Source organism: Eptesicus fuscus, chromosome 5 (assembly GCF_027574615.1).
Source record: "Eptesicus fuscus isolate TK198812 chromosome 5, DD_ASM_mEF_20220401, whole genome shotgun sequence".
Taxonomy (NCBI): domain Eukaryota; kingdom Metazoa; phylum Chordata; class Mammalia; order Chiroptera; family Vespertilionidae; genus Eptesicus; species Eptesicus fuscus.
In genome coordinates, this window is record NC_072477.1 from 42,798,877 (window position 1) to 42,815,957 (window position 17,081).

The 17,081-nt window shown below is 43.3% G+C and overlaps 1 pseudogene; it reads left to right on the forward strand.

The window, feature by feature from the left end:
- Window positions 1-125: 125 nt before the first annotated feature.
- LOC129148943 (ATP-dependent RNA helicase DDX54-like) lies at window positions 126-15,524 on the forward strand (annotated as a pseudogene).
- The last annotated feature ends 1,557 nt before the right edge of the window (window positions 15,525-17,081 follow it).

The window sequence follows — 17,081 nt, forward strand, 5'->3', positions numbered from 1 at the left end:
ACTTATAACACTTTTGAGATTGTATGCACCTAACAACATACTAGTAGCTATGAAATATACAGCAAGATTTTACGGAATTATTAAGAGAAATGTAGGAATCTTTCTTGATAATGACAGACTCTAACATGCATTCCTCATGTCTGACAAATAAGACCAAAAGTATAAAGGTAGGGAGTAACTGAGAGCAAAAATGTATTAGTTTAGATCACATTAGCTGTTGTAGCAAATAGACTCTCAAATAGCAGGAGCTTAACCCTTAAACAATAGAGATTTATTTATCTTTCATGTGAAGTACATCTTTTGTTATGGGGTCTCTGCTCCACACAGTCATTCAGATTTTCAAGCTGATAGATACTCCGCCAGCTTAAAAATGTGGCTTCTAAGGTCACCTGAGTGTTGAGATCCCATCAACAGTCATGGTAAGAGAGAGAATGAAGAATTACATGTGAACTGGTCTTAGAAGTGACATATAATTTCTGCTCACATTTCATTGGCCAAAACTCAGTTATATGGTCATATCTAATTGCTAGAAAGGCTAGGAAATGTAGCCTAGTTATGTGCCTTGGCAGAAGGTGGAAATAGGTTTATTTATTAGTCAATCTTTAACATAGTAATTAACAACCTATGAATCTAATGGATACATGTAGAATCCAACAGAGAATATATGTTCTTTTCATACATTTATAAAAATTGACTAGCCTGGCCAGTGTGGCTCAGTGTTTGAGCATCAAGCTATGAACCAGGAGGTCATGGTTCAATTCTCAGTCAGGGCACATGCCTGGGTTGCAGGCTCAATCCCCAGTGTGGGGCCTGCAGGAGGCAACTGATCAATGATTCTTTCTCATCAATGATGTATCTATCTCTCTCTCCCTCTCCTTTCCTCTCTGAAATCAATACAGATATATACAATATATTTAATATATTAAAAATATATTAAATATATATATTTAAAAATTTGACTTTAGGCTGCCAAAATTTTTTAATTGATGTAATTCAAAACATTTATTGATGATACAGAAATAAAAGTAGGTGCCAATGACAATATAAAGATAGCTAGAAACTTGTATACATGTGCAAATTTTAAAGCATAGGTCTAAATAATTAATGGGTTGAAGAAAAAATCATAATGAAATTAGAACTGAATGAAGTACTACTTTGGGATTCAGTCCAATTAATTTTCAAGGAAATACATAGACTTACATGAACTTATTATAAAACAAAATGGACTAATGATGAATGAACTTAGCTTTTGCATCAGGGCTGCCAGAGTAAATTACCACATACTTAGAGGCTTAAAACAGGAGAAAGTTATTGTCTCACAGTTCTGGAGGCTACATCACTTAAATAAAGGTGTTGGCAGGACTGTGCTCTCTCTAAAGCATGTCAAACTCGTAGCCCACAACAAATATTTTTGCGGCTCAGCCAATATAATGGTATGTAAGAAATGTTTTAATAAAAATTTTGTAACTTAATTTTTACAATATCCTGTTATACATAATTATTAATAACGAACTACAACATTCGCTAATGACTGACTACTATAACCATGTTGCATTCATTTCCCTTACGTGCCTTACATGCAGGTGCACCATTTCTGTCCACTAATACTAGCAGTGAATATTTTAGAAGCCCATTGCCATGTCATTAGTCTTGGACTGACTTGTTTGGTGTGCACAACAGGAAATATTTTGCTTTCAGAGAAAAAGAAAAATAGGCTTATTTGCATTACGCTTATTAATTTGTGCAGTTATTCAGTATCTGGTAAGTTAATGTTCAAGAAAAAATATTAATTTTTATTAAAATGTTCTATCATTTTATGTTAACTATTACTCATTTATTTCAGCCCTTTATATTCAGCATGTCTCTATCGAAATAAACCTACGTTTCTATGAAAATTGAAGCTTTTGTTTTTTTGCAGCCCACATAAACTTAAACCTTGTTTATTTGGCCCGTGTTAGCCTTTGAGTTTGACATGCTTGCTCTAAAGGCTCCACGGGAGGACACTTCCTTGTCTCCTGCTTTTGGTGATTGCAGACAATCCTTGGCTTGTAGATGCATCACTCTGCTCTTTACGTCTATCATCACATGGTGTCCTCCCGGTGTGTCTGTCTCTGGGTCCAAATTCCTTTTCTTTTCTTACAGGGACACCATTCATGTTGGATTTAGGGCCCATCCTAATCAGTATGACCTCATCTTGATTACATTTGCTAAGACCCTACTTTCAAATAAGGTCACATTTCTAGGTTCTGAGTGGACATCAATTTGGGGGACACTATTCAACCCAGTACAGCTTCCAATAAAAAAGTAAATTGAAAAAAAGACCTGCAAAATATAAAGAAAGTAAAATAAAAGGAAAATCATAAAGACTGCAGTAGAACCCTAGCCGGTTTTGCTCAATGGATAGAGCACTGGCCAGCAGACTGGAGGGCCCTGGGTTCGATTCTGGTCAAGGGCACGTACCTCGGTTGCAGGCTCCATCTCCGGCCCTGGTTGGGGCTCCTGTGGAAGGCAATTGATGTGTCTCTCTTACATTGATGTTTCTCTCTCTGTCTCTCCTCCTCCCTTGCACTCTCTCTCAAAAAAAAAAAAAATTAATGAAAAAAATATTCTCAGGTGATATTAATAGCAACAACAAGACTGCAGTAGAAAGCAACAACCCAGAACCAAGTTAATTCCTATATAATAAAAGGCTAATATGCAAATTGACCAAATGGTGGAAAGACCAGTTGCTATGATGTGCACTGCGGTGGCCAACTGCTCTCCCTATTAGCCCCCCAACCCCGGCTCAGGCTTTGAGTGGTGGCCAACTGCCCGCCCTGCCCCCATTGCCCCACCCCCACCCCAGCTCAGGCAATGAGTGTCTGCCTCCCCCAAGCCACTTGGTCTCTACGGGCTGAGGCCGCTCCAGCGGGTGAGCTGCGCCCACATCTACAGTGTCCTGGACCAGACAACCCGCAAGATCAACCTGGCCAAGTTCACCCAGGCAAGTGCTCCACCCTCATCGTGACTGACCTGGAGGCCTGGGGCCTGGATATCCCGCTGCTGGACAACATCATCAACTTCAGCTTCCCGGCCAAGGGCAAGCTCTTCCTGCACCGTATGGGTCATGCGGCCTGGGTTGGCCGAAGTGGCACAGCCTACTCCTTGGTGGCCCCAGACAAGGTTCCCTACCTGCTGGACCTGCACCTATTCTCGGGCTGTGCCCTCACCCTCGCCTGCCCCCCGAGGAGCCCTCAGGTGCAGTCGGCGTGGACGACGGGCTGGGCCGGGTGCCACAGAGCGTGGTGGACAATGAGGACTGCGGCCTGCAGAACACCTTGGAGGCGTCACTGGAGCTGCGGGGCCGGAGCTGCATGGCCGACAAAGCCCAGCAGCAGTACATGCACTCGTGGCTGGCGCCCTCGCTAGAGTCTATGAAGCAGGCCAAGGAGCTGGACCTCGTGGGCTGGCCCTGTACCCCCTCTTCAGCTAGAGCTTTGAGGAGGAGGAGCTGCAGCGGCTGAGGCTGGTGGACAGCATCAAGCAGTACCGCTCCCGAACGAGCACCTTTGAGATCAATGCCTCCAGCCGGGACCTGAGCAGCCAGGTGATGCAGGCCAACTAGCAGAAGGACTGCAAGGCCATCGCCAGCTTCCAGCAGGGCCGGCAGGAGCGGCAGGAGGGCCTGGCTGGCCCAGCCCCGAGCTGCCCAGCGCCGCAGGCAGAGCAGCCTGGGAAAGAGGAGGAGGCGGAGGCAGCGGCAGAGAGTGTGGAGGAAGTCTTCACAGAGGTCATGGGCCGGAAACTGCAGCAGCCAGGACCTGAGTGGGGAGCCAAGAGGTGGAAGGAGGAGGCCCGGCTACTGGACCAGGATTTCTATGTCCCCTATGGGCCCAAGGACTTAGACAGTGAACGGGGCCTGAGCGTTGGTGGGGACAGAGGCACCTTTGAGCAGCGGGTGGCTGGCGCTGTCCTGGACCTGATGGGGGACGAGGCCCAGACCTGACCAGGGGCCAGCAGCAGCTCAAGTGGGACCAGAAGAAGAAGTGGTTTGTGGGACAGTCAGGACAAGAGGACAAGAAGAAGATCAAGACAGGAAGTGGTGGCTACATCAGCAGCTCCTATGAGCGGGATCTCCATCAGCATTGGAAGCAGAAACAGAAAATCGCCATTCGCTCAACGCCTGAGCCCCAGCAGGCTGCCAGCAGTCAGCCCTGTCGGCGGCGCTGTTTCGGCCTGGTCCCGTGGGGGCATGTGCAGGAGGCAACCAATTGATGTGTCTTTCTCACATCCATGTTTCTCTCTCTGTCTCTTCCCTTCCCTTCTACTCTAAAAATCAATGAAAAATGTCCTCTGATGAGATTAACAAAAAAATACAAAATATGCATACATACACACATATACAAAAATACATGAATATTGGGGGGGGGGGGGATGTGGACCCACAGGTGCACGAATTTTGTGCACTGGGCCTCTAGTTAATAAATAAAAATGATTCGTTGCAAAGACTTAAAGAAACAGATAAACTTTTCCAAACCTGATCAAGTTTAACAAAAGGAGGAAAAACTAACATTATATAGATTGACAAAATGGTTAAACTACAAAACACTGACTCAGAAGAGATTTTAAAGTTATAAAAGACTACTGAACAACATTATGCAGATAAATATGAAACCCAGATAAAATGGAAACAGGAAAACATAATTTATCAACCATAAAAGAAATGGAAATGATAGCCAAAGATCTGTCCACTAAGAAGATACTGGTTCATGTGGTTCCATGGGAGAGTTTCACAAAATCATAAGGGAACAAATTGTTCTTATCCATATTATATAAACTCTTTCAGAGCAAAGAGAAAAAGGGAAAGCTATTCATCTTATTTTCTTAGTGATTGCTCCATGTGAGCTTGAGAAATATTTATTCTGCTTTTGTTGGATGAAGTAGTCTATAGCTGTCAATTATACTTAGTTGATTGATGGTTCAACTCTGTCCTCACTGATTTTCTGCCCCCTGAATCTGTCCATTTCTGAGGAAGGAGTTTTGAAATCTCTAAATATGATATTAGATTAATCTATTTCTCCTTGCAATTCTATCAGTTTTTGTCCCATGTAGTTTAACGCTCTGTTTAGGTACATAACATGTCAAGAATTATGTCTTCTTGGAGATCTGACCCCTTTATCATTATGGAGTGCCCTTCTTTATATTTGATAAATTTCTTAATTTGAAGTCAGCTCTATCTGAAGTTAATATAGCTACTCCTACTTTCTTTTGGTGAGTGATATCTTATTCTCCATCCATTTACTTTTAACCTATATGTGTCTTCACATATTAAGTGGATTTCTTATAAACAACATATAGTTGGTTCGTGTTTTTTGACCCACTCTGACATTTGTCTTTTAACTGGTGCATTTAGACCATTGACATTCAGAGAATTATTGATATAATTTGATTAATATCTAACAGTATTTGTTACTGTTTTCTATTTGTTGCCTTTGTTCTTATTTGTGTCTTCCACTCTTTTTCCACCTCTTGTGGTTTTTTTCTTGTGGTTTTAATTTAACACTTTTATGATTTCATTTTTTCCTCCTTTCTTAATATATTAGTTAATTATTTTTTAGTGGTTTCCCTAGAGTTTGCAATATACATTTCAACTATTCCAAGCCCACTTACAAATAACACTATACTACTTCACAGGTAGTATACCTTATAATAACAAAATAATCCTAATTCCTTCATCTTACCCCTTGTATTATTGCTGTCATTCATTTCCCTTATATATAAGCATAGATAAGAATATACATAAGATATATACATAAGCATACATAACCGGATACATCGTTATTATTATTATTTTGAGCAAACTAATATCTATTAGGTCAATTAAGAACAAGAAAAATAAAAGTTTTATTTTACCTTTAATGCTCTTTTCTTTATGTGGATCTGAGTTTCTGACCTGTTTTATTTTCCTTCTCTCTAAAGAACTTTTTAAAAAATTTCTTGCAAGGCACTCTACCTGCAACAAATATTCTCAATTTTTGTTTATCTGAGAAAGTCTTTTTTAAAAAAAAATATTTTTATTGATTTCAGAGAGCAAGGAAGAGGGAGAAAGAGTTTAGGAACATCAATAATGAGAGAGAATCATCCATCGGCTACCTCCTGCATACCCGGCACTGGGGATTGAGCTTGCAATCCGGGCATGTGCCCTGACTAGGAATTGAACCATGACCTCCTGGTTCATAGGTTAATGCTTAACCACTGAGCTACACTGGTTGGTCTGAGAAAGTATTTCTCCACTTTTGAAGCTAATTTTGAAGTATATGGAGTTCTAGATTGCTGGTTTTTTCTCTCTCTCAACACTTGAAATATTTCACTGCACTCTCTTCTTGCTTGCATGATTTCTGAGAAGTCAGATGTAATTTTTATGTTTATTCCTCTATAAGTAAGGTGTTTCTTCCCTCTGGCTTCTTTCAAAATTTTTTTATTTTCTGCAATTTGAAAATGATATGCTTAGATGTAGGGTTTTAAATATATATATTTTTTATCTTGCTTGGTGTTCTCTAAGCTTCTGAGCTGAGTTCTGAGTTTCCTGAATCTGTGGGTTTGTATCTGACATTAATTTGGGGAAATTCTTAGTCATTACTGTCTCAAATATTTCTTCTATTCCTTTCTCTCTTTCGTTTCCTCTTTGTATTCCCATTCCATGTATGTTATACCTTATGCAGTTGTCCCAGAGGCCTTGGATATTCTGTTTTTGTTTTTTTCCCCAGTGTTTGTTCTCTTTGCTTTTTGGCTATTGATATATCCTCAAACTCAGAAATTATTTCCTTGGTCTTGTTCAGCTTACTACTAATCCCATCAAAGGCATTCTTCAATTCTGTGACAGTGTTTTTGTACATTTTTATCTCTAGCCTTTTTTTCCCTTTTGGTTCTTGGGATTTCCATTTCTCTTACTTCAAAGTAAGAAAGTTATCAAATACAAAAAAGAGCATTCCATAATGATAAAAGGGTCATATCTCCAAGAAGACATAATTCTTGACATGTTATATGCATACTGTCTACTTTATCTATTAGAGTCCTTAGCATATTAATCATAGTGTTAAACTTCCAATCTGATTATTTCAATATCCCTGCCATGTCTTGTTCTGATACTCACTTTGTCTCTTCAAATTGTGCTTTCTGCCTTTTAGTATGCTTTGTAATTTTTTCCTAATAACGAGACATTACATACTGGGTAAAAGAAATTGATGTATTAACCATTAAACAAAATTATTTTTTAAAAACTACAACATCATCACTCTGTACAAGGAAAAATGTATAGAAGAAAGACTGAAAGGAAATGTATAACAATGTTGAACAATGGTTGCTACTGGATGATGTGTTTATGGGTGATTTTATTTTCTGCTTTTCTTTTTCTGTACTTTACACACTTTCTGAAATGGCCATGTGTTACTTTATATTTAGCTATGAAAATGGAAAATAAAAATAAAAGGCCTTGCAGCCTTACCCTAGCTGGTTTCTCTCAGTGGTTAGAGCGTTGGCCTGAGGACTGAAGGGTCATGGGTTTGATTTTAGTCAAGAGCAGTTGCTACCCTGGCTGGGTTGAGCTAGTGGTGATGGTGGGGGGATGACCACTTGATGTGTCTCTCTTACATTGATGTTTCTCTCTCTCTGTCTCTCCTCCTCCCTTCCACTCGCTCTAAAAAAAAAAAATCAATGGAAAAAATATCCTCGGGTGAGGATTAACAAAACAAAACAAAACTCAATGCGGGGGAGGGGGGGGGGAAGATCCTCTGGTGAGGATTAACAAAAAAGAAAAGAAAAATAAAGGCCCTTATAAAAACCCACTGTCAAGTTCGATCTTTAAAGAACAGTGTGCGTATTCCCTTTCCCCCTAAAGGAGGCCCTGACATTTAGAAACAATGTAAAACAGGCCAAAGCACCATTTAATCCTATTACTCTTCTGGGCCTCTTACAAACCAGGGGATGATCCTTTGGCTCTTTAAAAATAAATCTCCCAAGGTCGTGAGGCTTGTCTGTAACAGAGGGGGATAAAGCTCCCAGGCCAGTGCTCCGCGCCCCCACCCCACCCACACACACCATCTGGCACCTGGGGATTGCATTAAAGGCTGCATGGCGCTGGCCAAACAACCAAATGTTCAAATTCGTCTTCTAAGGGAATATTACTCCCTCTTAGGATCACTCCACTAACAAGCCACTGCCCCCTCTCTGGGCTCAGTTTCCTCCCCTGTAAAATGGGGGAGCGGTGTTGTCCCAGCAGATCTGGCAATTGTGGTTTCTAAGACAACCTGTGCCCCACTCTCTCCCCTGCCCCCTCAAGGGCTCTGCTTTTTTCTGCTGGCTCTGCTATGGTACTGGGAAGCTGGTTTCCATCCTGGTTCTGCCACGAACTCATTTGCTGTGTGTCCTTCAGCAAGCCAGGGGCTGTCTGGGGACTTCAGTTTTCCCATCTGTACAATGAAGGTTTGAGCCCAGACCAGATATTTTCACATTTTGGGTGGTGCAGCCCTGGAATCTTGGGGAGGATGGATGGGGCGAGCAGCCCCCTCGGTGTCTGTTTTGCATATTGGGGTTCTGGTTAATCCTTTGAAACAAGGCTCTGTTGCTGCAAACCTGCTTGAAAGGCAATGGGCTGAGAGACTTGGCAAGCCCTTTTCCAGAGCTGACATTCTGTTTCTCCCCAGCCTCAGAACACTGGGTACCAGGGTAAAAGAATGGGGAAGACTCCCCGGGTTCTGGACTCCTGCCTGCTTCCCCCAGTAAGGACTGAGCTACAGGAAGCAGGAGAAGCCGAGATGGGGACAGCTAGATAATGATAAGATCTGAGATGCTAAAATCCACTCAGCCCACTCTGCCACTTCTCCCTCCTCCCCTCCTCCCCTCCTCCCCTCCCCCTGTCACCTAGGCAACCCGGCCGAGCACTGGGCCTGTGGTTCCTCCTTTCCCCGCCCTGCACACCCACTCAAACTCCAGGCCCAACTCTCACCCCTCTGTCTCGGCCCACAGCTGCTCTGCCCACACACACCATGTAGCCACATTCCAGGCGGGGGCAGAGCGCCGCAGGTGACTTCACTTGACCAAGGAGCCTAACAGCAACTCTGCTCAAAAACAGAGCAGTCTCCGCCCACTCCCCACTGCAGAATACAGTTGGACACCGCCCTCCCCCCCCCCCCCCCCCCCCCCATAATCCTGATTTGCATGCTCAATTTGCCTGTTTCTTGGCAGGCATGTTGCAGGCAAAGGGTCAGACCTGCCAGGGCAGCGTGTGCAGGGCTCTGGGACCGCTGGGACGCCTGAGTTGGTGCTGGAGGAGATCAGGGTTACAGGGAGTGGCGGGAGCAGAGGGGCTGGGTGCCCTCAGTGGTTCTCTGCTCCAGATGGGCAGTCAGCGGCAAAGGGTCCTGGGTTTTAATTTATCTCGAGTTTTCTCCTTAACCAGGCAGCCAGAGCTGGGGGCCAGGGTGGGGTGGAGCCCAGCTGGGCTCATGGTCATGGTTAAATGGGGGCTGAGGGGCAGGGGGAGGGTGTGGAGACTGGGTTGTTGGAAGAGATGGACAGGGGGCTTTGTAGAAGGAACTCGCTGGAATTTGTGCCTGCAGATTAACTGAAACCCCCCCTGGTTCCATGAAAAGAATGAGCTGGGACTCTGAATCAATACCGCAGGGAAAGCACTAAGCTGGGCTGAATCTCAGTAATAAGGGGAAGCAGGACCTTGGGCAAGTCCCAGATACTGTTTCTTCAATTAAATGGGCGGTGGGAGGTGTGTAGACTTGAGCAAGGATCAGATATTAATAGCAATTAGAGCTAATAAATTCAGCAAAGTTTCAGGGTACGAGATCAATACACAAAAATTAGTTGTGTTTATATACACTAGCAATTAAAAACCCCAAAAGGAAATTAAGAAAACAGTTCCATTTATAATAGCATCAAAAAGGATAAAATAAACGGGTATATCAGAACTCTCCGTATTTTCTGCCTAAGTTTTTTCTATAACTCTAAAAATTCCTCCTTAAAATAGTTTATTAATTGTTTTTAAAGTTTTAGAAATAAATTTATCCACGGAGATGCAAGACATAGATTGTCAACATTGCTGAAAGAAAATAAAAGAGATCTAAGTAATAAAAAACCATTTCAGGTTCATGGATTCGAACATGTAATATTGATAAGATGGTAATACTATGCAAAGCAATGCAGAGATTCAGTTCCATTCCTATCAAAATCCTAAAGGCTTTTTTGCAGAAGTGAACAAGGTGATCCTAAAATTCATATGAAATTGCAAAGGACTGCAAATAACCAAAATAACCAAATAACTTAGTTCTTGAAATAGTACTAAGTTGGAGGAATCACCCTTCCTGATTCCAAAACTTACTATACTGCTACGGTAATTAAAACAGTGTGGAACCAGCATAAATATAGACAGATACTTTGAGAGTCCAGGAATAAACACATACAGCTATGGTCAATTGATTTTCAAAGGATGTGAAGACCACTCAATGGAGAAAGCGTCTCTTCAACAAATTGTGTTGGGAAAACTAACTATCCATATACAAAAGAATGAAGCTTGAACCCTGCCTCATACCATATTTAAAAAATAACTCAAAATGGCCCTACCTGGTTTGGCTCAGTGGATAGAGCATTGGCCTGCGGACTGAAGGGTCCTGGGTTTGATTCTGGTCAAGGGCACCTGCCGGGGTTGCAGACTCCATCCCCAGTAGAGAGTGTGCAGGAGGCAGCTGATCAATGGTTCTCTCTCCTCATTGATGTTTCTATCTCTCTCTCCCTTCCTCTCTGAAATCAATAAAAATATATTTTAAAAAACCCACCTCAAAATGAATCAAAGATCTAAATGTAAGTGCATGTAAAACTCTTAGGAGGACAAATAGGGGTAAATCTCCATGATTTTGGATTTGGCAGTGGTTTTAAAAAAATGACACGGAAAGTATCCTATCTAATAAAGAGGGAATATGCTAATTGACCCTCACACCATCACAAAGATGGCAGCGCCCACAGCCAATAAGGAGGGAATATGCTAATTGACTGCCACGCCCTCAAAGATGGTAGCACCCACAGCCACAAGATGGCGGCCCCCAGTCCCCTCAGCCCCACCGGGACAGCAGGCATGTGGCAAGGCTGGGCCCGCACCCAGACAGGCCTGGTGGCTCTGTGCGCCTGCCTCTGGAGTCCCCCAGTCCCCCAGCCGCCCAGGGCCGGCCCGAGGTGCAGGCAAGCCTCGGATGGTGGCTGCCCAGCTGCCCAGGGCCGCCCAAGGCTCAGGTAACCAGGGCCGGCTGAGGCTTGCGCTGCCGGCAGTGGCAGCAGAAGAGGTGTGATGGGGTGTTGCCTTCCCCTGATCGCCTCCTGCCCCTGAGGGCTCCTGGACTGTGAGAGGGGGCAGGCTGGGTTGAGGGACCCCCCCTCCAGTGTATGAATTTTCACGCACCGGGCCTCTAGTAAGGAATAAAAGGCAAAATGTTATCAGCACTCTTCCCCCAGGGAGCACGTCCGTGCCATTCCTTACCATCAAACAATTCTAGGCCATCAATAAATATTTCAAACAGTGAAAGTGAAAAGAATAGAATGGAAAGCTATCAAAGTGCATCATAGATAATTAAGGTAAGTATTAAGTATTGTGTGTTAAACTTCTGTTTCAGTGTGTGTGTGTGTGCGCGCGCACGCGTGTGTGCATGCGCACACACATGCACTCTAGGGAGCACCTGTGTACTAGGTTGTGATATAACATGTATTCCTTGGTGAGAGTTGCAGTTTTAAAAGTTTGAAGGCCATAATCTAGTAACACCCAGGGACTTTAGGAAGGCCCAAGCTGAGGGAAGGCAGGCCTGATTTGCTGGGCAGGAATGAATGTCCCATAAGCCATGACCACAGCTAGAGTCTGTGGACCAGCCACTTCAGCTCTTGAAGTTGCATCTTCTTCACCTTTAAAATGGTTCTAATGGTATCTTTCAGAGGGGGTCGCAAGGATAAAATAAACTAACATGTGGAAATACCTTCGTACAATGCCTAAAGCAGAACAGGCATGACACAAATGGATCAGTTATCACAAACATCTTTGCTATGATATCACATTTTATAATTTGGTTGAAAATCTGAAAACACATAAAGCAAAATCACCCGTAACCCAACTATGCTTAAAAAGACCTATCAGCCCTAGCTGGTTTGGCTCAGTAGATAGAGCATTGGCCCGCGGACTGATGGGTCTCTGGTTTGATTCTGGTCAAGGGCATGTACCTCGGTTGCAGGTTTGATCACCAGCCCCTGTCGGGCATATGTGGGAGGCAACCTCGATGTGTCACTCTCACATCGATGTTTCTCTCTTGGTCTCTCCCCCTCCCTTCCACTCTAAAAATCAATGGAAAAATATCCTTGGGTGAGGATTAACACCAATAACAGCAACAAAAGAACCATACAAAGATACATTCTGGATCATTTTCTATCTCTTCATGCTTTTTTTAAAGGAATTGAATCATGCTGTCTAATTTTTCAACTTGCTTTTTTCACTTAATATATCATGAACAGTGTATAAGTGCAGCCATTTCCTTACGGGGTATTATCTGTCTTTTCATTTTTTCCCCCAATCTAATGGGCAAAAAAATAGCATCTTATTGCTTTATATTGCATTTCTCTGACTAAAGTAAGGTCAGTTATCATTTTATGTCCTTTAAAGGTTTGCATTTTCTCCTCTGTGAATTACCTGTACAAACCACTTTTCTATTGAGTTTTTCATATTTTTCTTATTGAGTTGTAGAGCAGAGGAAGGACTTTTACCTTTTGTCTGTCACAAATATTTTTGTGTTGCAAATATTTTTCTCCACTGTCATTACTTTCTGACTTTTTAATGGTATATTTTGCCATTCAGAAGTTTTAAATATTGTATATGGTCAGATGGATCCATTTTTCCTTGCTGGCTTTTGGATTTCTTTTTGGGTTGTTTAGAAAGCCTTTCTTTTCTGCTTTCCTGGGCACATGGTTGTAGATGTTCTCCATCCACTTCCCAGTGACAGCGGCAATGAATGTCCTTATTGAGCCCTGCTCTGTCCCTCGTATCAGCACCTTGGGTTCTTATCTGTCAACATGGTGTAATAACGTCTGGTGCTGGGAAGTATTACATTGTGTCAGAAGAACACAGACAAAGCAAGAGTGGAGGAGCCAAGGCAGTCTGAGCAGGCAGTGAAAGAAACGGGGTGGCCATAGATATCGAGAACAATTTGAGGTTGCCAAGGGAAGGGGGCTGGGAGGATGGGAATACATTTTTTTAATTAAAAAAACACACACACAAATCAATAATTCAACAATCGATGTGGATGTAATTGATGGTCCAACTAGGGAAAAACAGGCATTGGATCTTGGTTCACACCATCCACACAAAGTAAATATTTCAAATGGATGAAAGGACTTAAATACAACAACAACAAAAGAAGTGGAGTGGGAGTTTGTGGAGCTGAAGGGTTGAGAAAGCAGCGATGAGGAGGGAGAGGAATTCGATGACCTTGAATTGAGCACCTAAAAGTCATGCTAGCTGATACTCTGAATAAGAATTTTAAAGCCAACAGCATCTTGAAAAGGAATTTTGCTTAACTTTTTTCAAAACCCATTTCATTCTTTATAAGCACTACCAAGTGGCTGGTCCCCACACCTGGGAGGCAATATAAAAACCTCCTGCCAGACTGAAATGAAAGGCAAAGAAATTGGAACATAGGACCTCAGCTCAAAAGTATGTCTCCTCTAGAGTAAACTTTAATATATATTCCAGGCTCATAGATCAAATGTTACATTTTTTAAAAAAAAATCAAGAAAGTAAGAAGACTCTAGTTAGAGCAAGTCTCCTTCCTCACCTCTCCACAGTTCACTTGCGGAACAAATAAAGAAAAACAGCCCCGCAGCCACATACCCGGGGCACCTATGCTGAACCAAGCTCTCTTCCTAAAACAACCCTGGGGGTTATGGACGGAAGGGGCCACATGGTAACCTGACAAGCTCAGGGGCGGCCTGCATGGCAGTCTTGCAAACTCAGAGACCTAAAGCAACCACAAAGGATGGTCAGAAATTAAACTTTAACTAAAAGCAGTTATGGTGGGTAGTTACATCCTAGGCCGGTATCTTCACTGACAAGGTCAACGTTTTGTCTTTTAGTTATATTTTTGAAATTGTTGTGCGCTGCGGCAGTTTAGTTGTTTAACTGAGCCTATCTGTCTTTTTGCATCTATAATAACATACCCTTTGAAATGTCTAGGTAACTTGTAACTTCCCTTTTTCTGGACCCCTTAGGGCACAACCTAATGTGCTGGGCGCCAGGACAGATACCACAAATTCCTTCATTATCATAACCCACCTGCATCCCTTTCCTTGGATTGCAATGTATAAATACAGATGTAACCCGCCAATCTCCAGAGCATTATCTCAATTCATTGTGGTTCTGCTTCCCGGCATATGGCGACAGTTTTGCTCAAATAAACTCGCAAAAATTCTTTACAGGTTTCAATGGTTTGTTTACGTTAACAGGGTCAATGGGACATGGTCTAAGGGTCTTTGGGGATCACTGCAGCTCTGATGCCTAAGCATTCCTTGATGGCCCTTGGCATCCATCGCTTCTGATTTTGGGGCTCCACCATCAGGCAACAAAGCTTCTCTCTGCCTCTGTCACTCCTACTGCCTTGCTCTCCCTGGGCTTCTGCTCACTGCTTTCTCTCTGAACATCTCTCTCCGGGCTTCTGCTCCCTACCTAGCCTACTGAGCATGGGATGCCACTCTTATTTAAACTCTCCAAAAGAGAGAGTCTGATTGGCTCAGTTAGTTACTGGTGTCTCCAGGGGGCGGTTTCATTGGCTGCTGGTTGATCTATAGCCAGCTCTTCTTGGGTTTGTTGCCCGCTCCTGCTCCATGGTAGCAGGGTCAAGCAGCCAGCTTTCCTTAAAAGGAGCTCCATATGGGCATCACGAGCCCAAGAGTAAAATAAGCTGTTTTCCAAAACTGACTCCTTCCAGCAGCATACCCAACCACAATATGATCTGACATCTGGCTACCCAGTTTATAGTAGAAGCAGTTAATGATAGAGCAGGGAAATGGAAGATGAGAAAGCATTTACAGTCATTAGCCAAACATTATTCTTACTCGTTTATTTTGCAGCTCAACTTTATTGCAGGGAAGCTCAGGGGGAAGCAGGGCAAGTGGGGGCTCCACAGAAGATCCCACCGTGGAGCTGGACTGCCAGGCCCCAGGTCTGCCTAGAAGCCCGGAGAGGATCAGTGTCCTTGTCCCCTTGGTCTATGCTGCAGACCCAGGCCCTTGCCCTTGGGGCTGCGGTAGGAAATGGCCTTTCCTACTTTTCCCAGGGACTCCGGCAGTGCCCACACTGTGCTCAGAGTCCTTGCAACTTTCTTACTGGGCAGGTCAGTGTCACACTGAACCCCACCCAGCTTGCTGAAGACCCCAGTGACTGCATTATGCAGCTTTCACAGGTCATGTCCACGAAGAACCAGTGCTTCTTCAAAATCCTGATTCTTGAACAATGAATGGGGTTGTCTCAGGACCACCAATAACTCTGACATGAATTGGGCCCCCAGGCCCGCCTAGCCAAATGTTATTCATCAACCAATATGTAGTAACATTTCAGCTTTTTTCACTTTAAAAAAATATATATATGTTTTTATTGATTTCAGAGAGGCAGGGAGAGGGAGAGAGAGATAGAAACATCAATGATGAGAGAGAATCATTGATTGGCTGCCTTCTGACGGCCCACACTGGAGGTCGAGGCCACAGCCTGGGCATGTACCTTGACTGGGAATCGAACTGTGACCTCCTGGTTTATAGGTAGATGCTCAACCACTGAGCAAGGCCAGCTGGGCCATTTCTCACTTTCTAAGCAGCAAGATATGGTTGCTAAAAGCCTATACTGAGAAAACAGGCCAAAAATTATAATACAAAAAAGTATAATTAAGCTATAAAAACTCAAGAAGCTACCAATTAGGGCCATTTAGGGTCAGGGCAAGCCATGTCCCTTTCAGTCTATCCTTATTTTACAGCACTGACTAATATTTGAGATTCAGAATGAACCTGAGCCATGGAAGTGTTAATTTGGGTTTGCAAGACTCAGTGGTTAAGAAAAATTTAAGTTTTTGATGATTGATCTATTATCTTTTCTTCGTTCCATTGATAAAAATCAACGACAGGCCAACTACATGTATAATCTTGCATGGACATCAGGCTTTTAATGCTTTTTCATAGTCTATCCCAGACACTGCTGGGAATGTGCCTTTAGATATGGGCTCCTGGCATAAATTCCAACCCTACATGTCAAAACATGTTTATGTTCCACACCCATCATCTTCACTACCAACTACAGCTTCTGCTGCCTCTGCTATTGAAAATAGCACCTACTGGGTGCCAACCCTGTCCCAGGCACTTGACGTAGATGAAATCTTTCGCAACCTCACAATGCCCGAGCCAGGTGCCCGTGAAGGTGTGCTAATCCTAGGGGTGGGACCGATGTTAAAGCCTTGAGAGAGTTAGCAGGCTGGGAATGGAAATACCATTTCCTAATCCTCCAGTCTGGTTTGGAAGCAGCTTTAACTGGGTGGTTCTTGCTCATGCTCTCTCCTCTTCGTTCTCCTTAAGTATTTATAAAGTTGCTTTTTGTTGCTGTTGTTGAAATTCCAAGAGAGAGCATTAAAGGGAAGCAGCAGTGACCTGCCCTGCGAGCAGGAGGGGTGGTATTGAGAGTAACAACTGTCCACTTGGGGAGCAAAGTCTAGGCTGGGCCAGCCTCCTCCTCCCACTCTGCCTCTCTTCGCTCTCAGCAAGGCTTCTCCCAGAGCTGATCTTGGAGGTCCTGGGTTTTGCTGTTCTGAGGGAAGCTAGGCCCCTTCCATACCTATAGTGTACACATTTGCCAGAGAATTCGACTCTGGATATTCTCAACAACCATTTTCTAAACTCGATCTTGTATCTATTTGGATTCTTAGCGATATTTCAGATTCTACCATGTTTGTTGTTTGTTTTTGTTTTTTAAATACAGGATCATTATTAAAAACAGCCATAACTAACAATTCTCCATCATTTCTAAACTATAT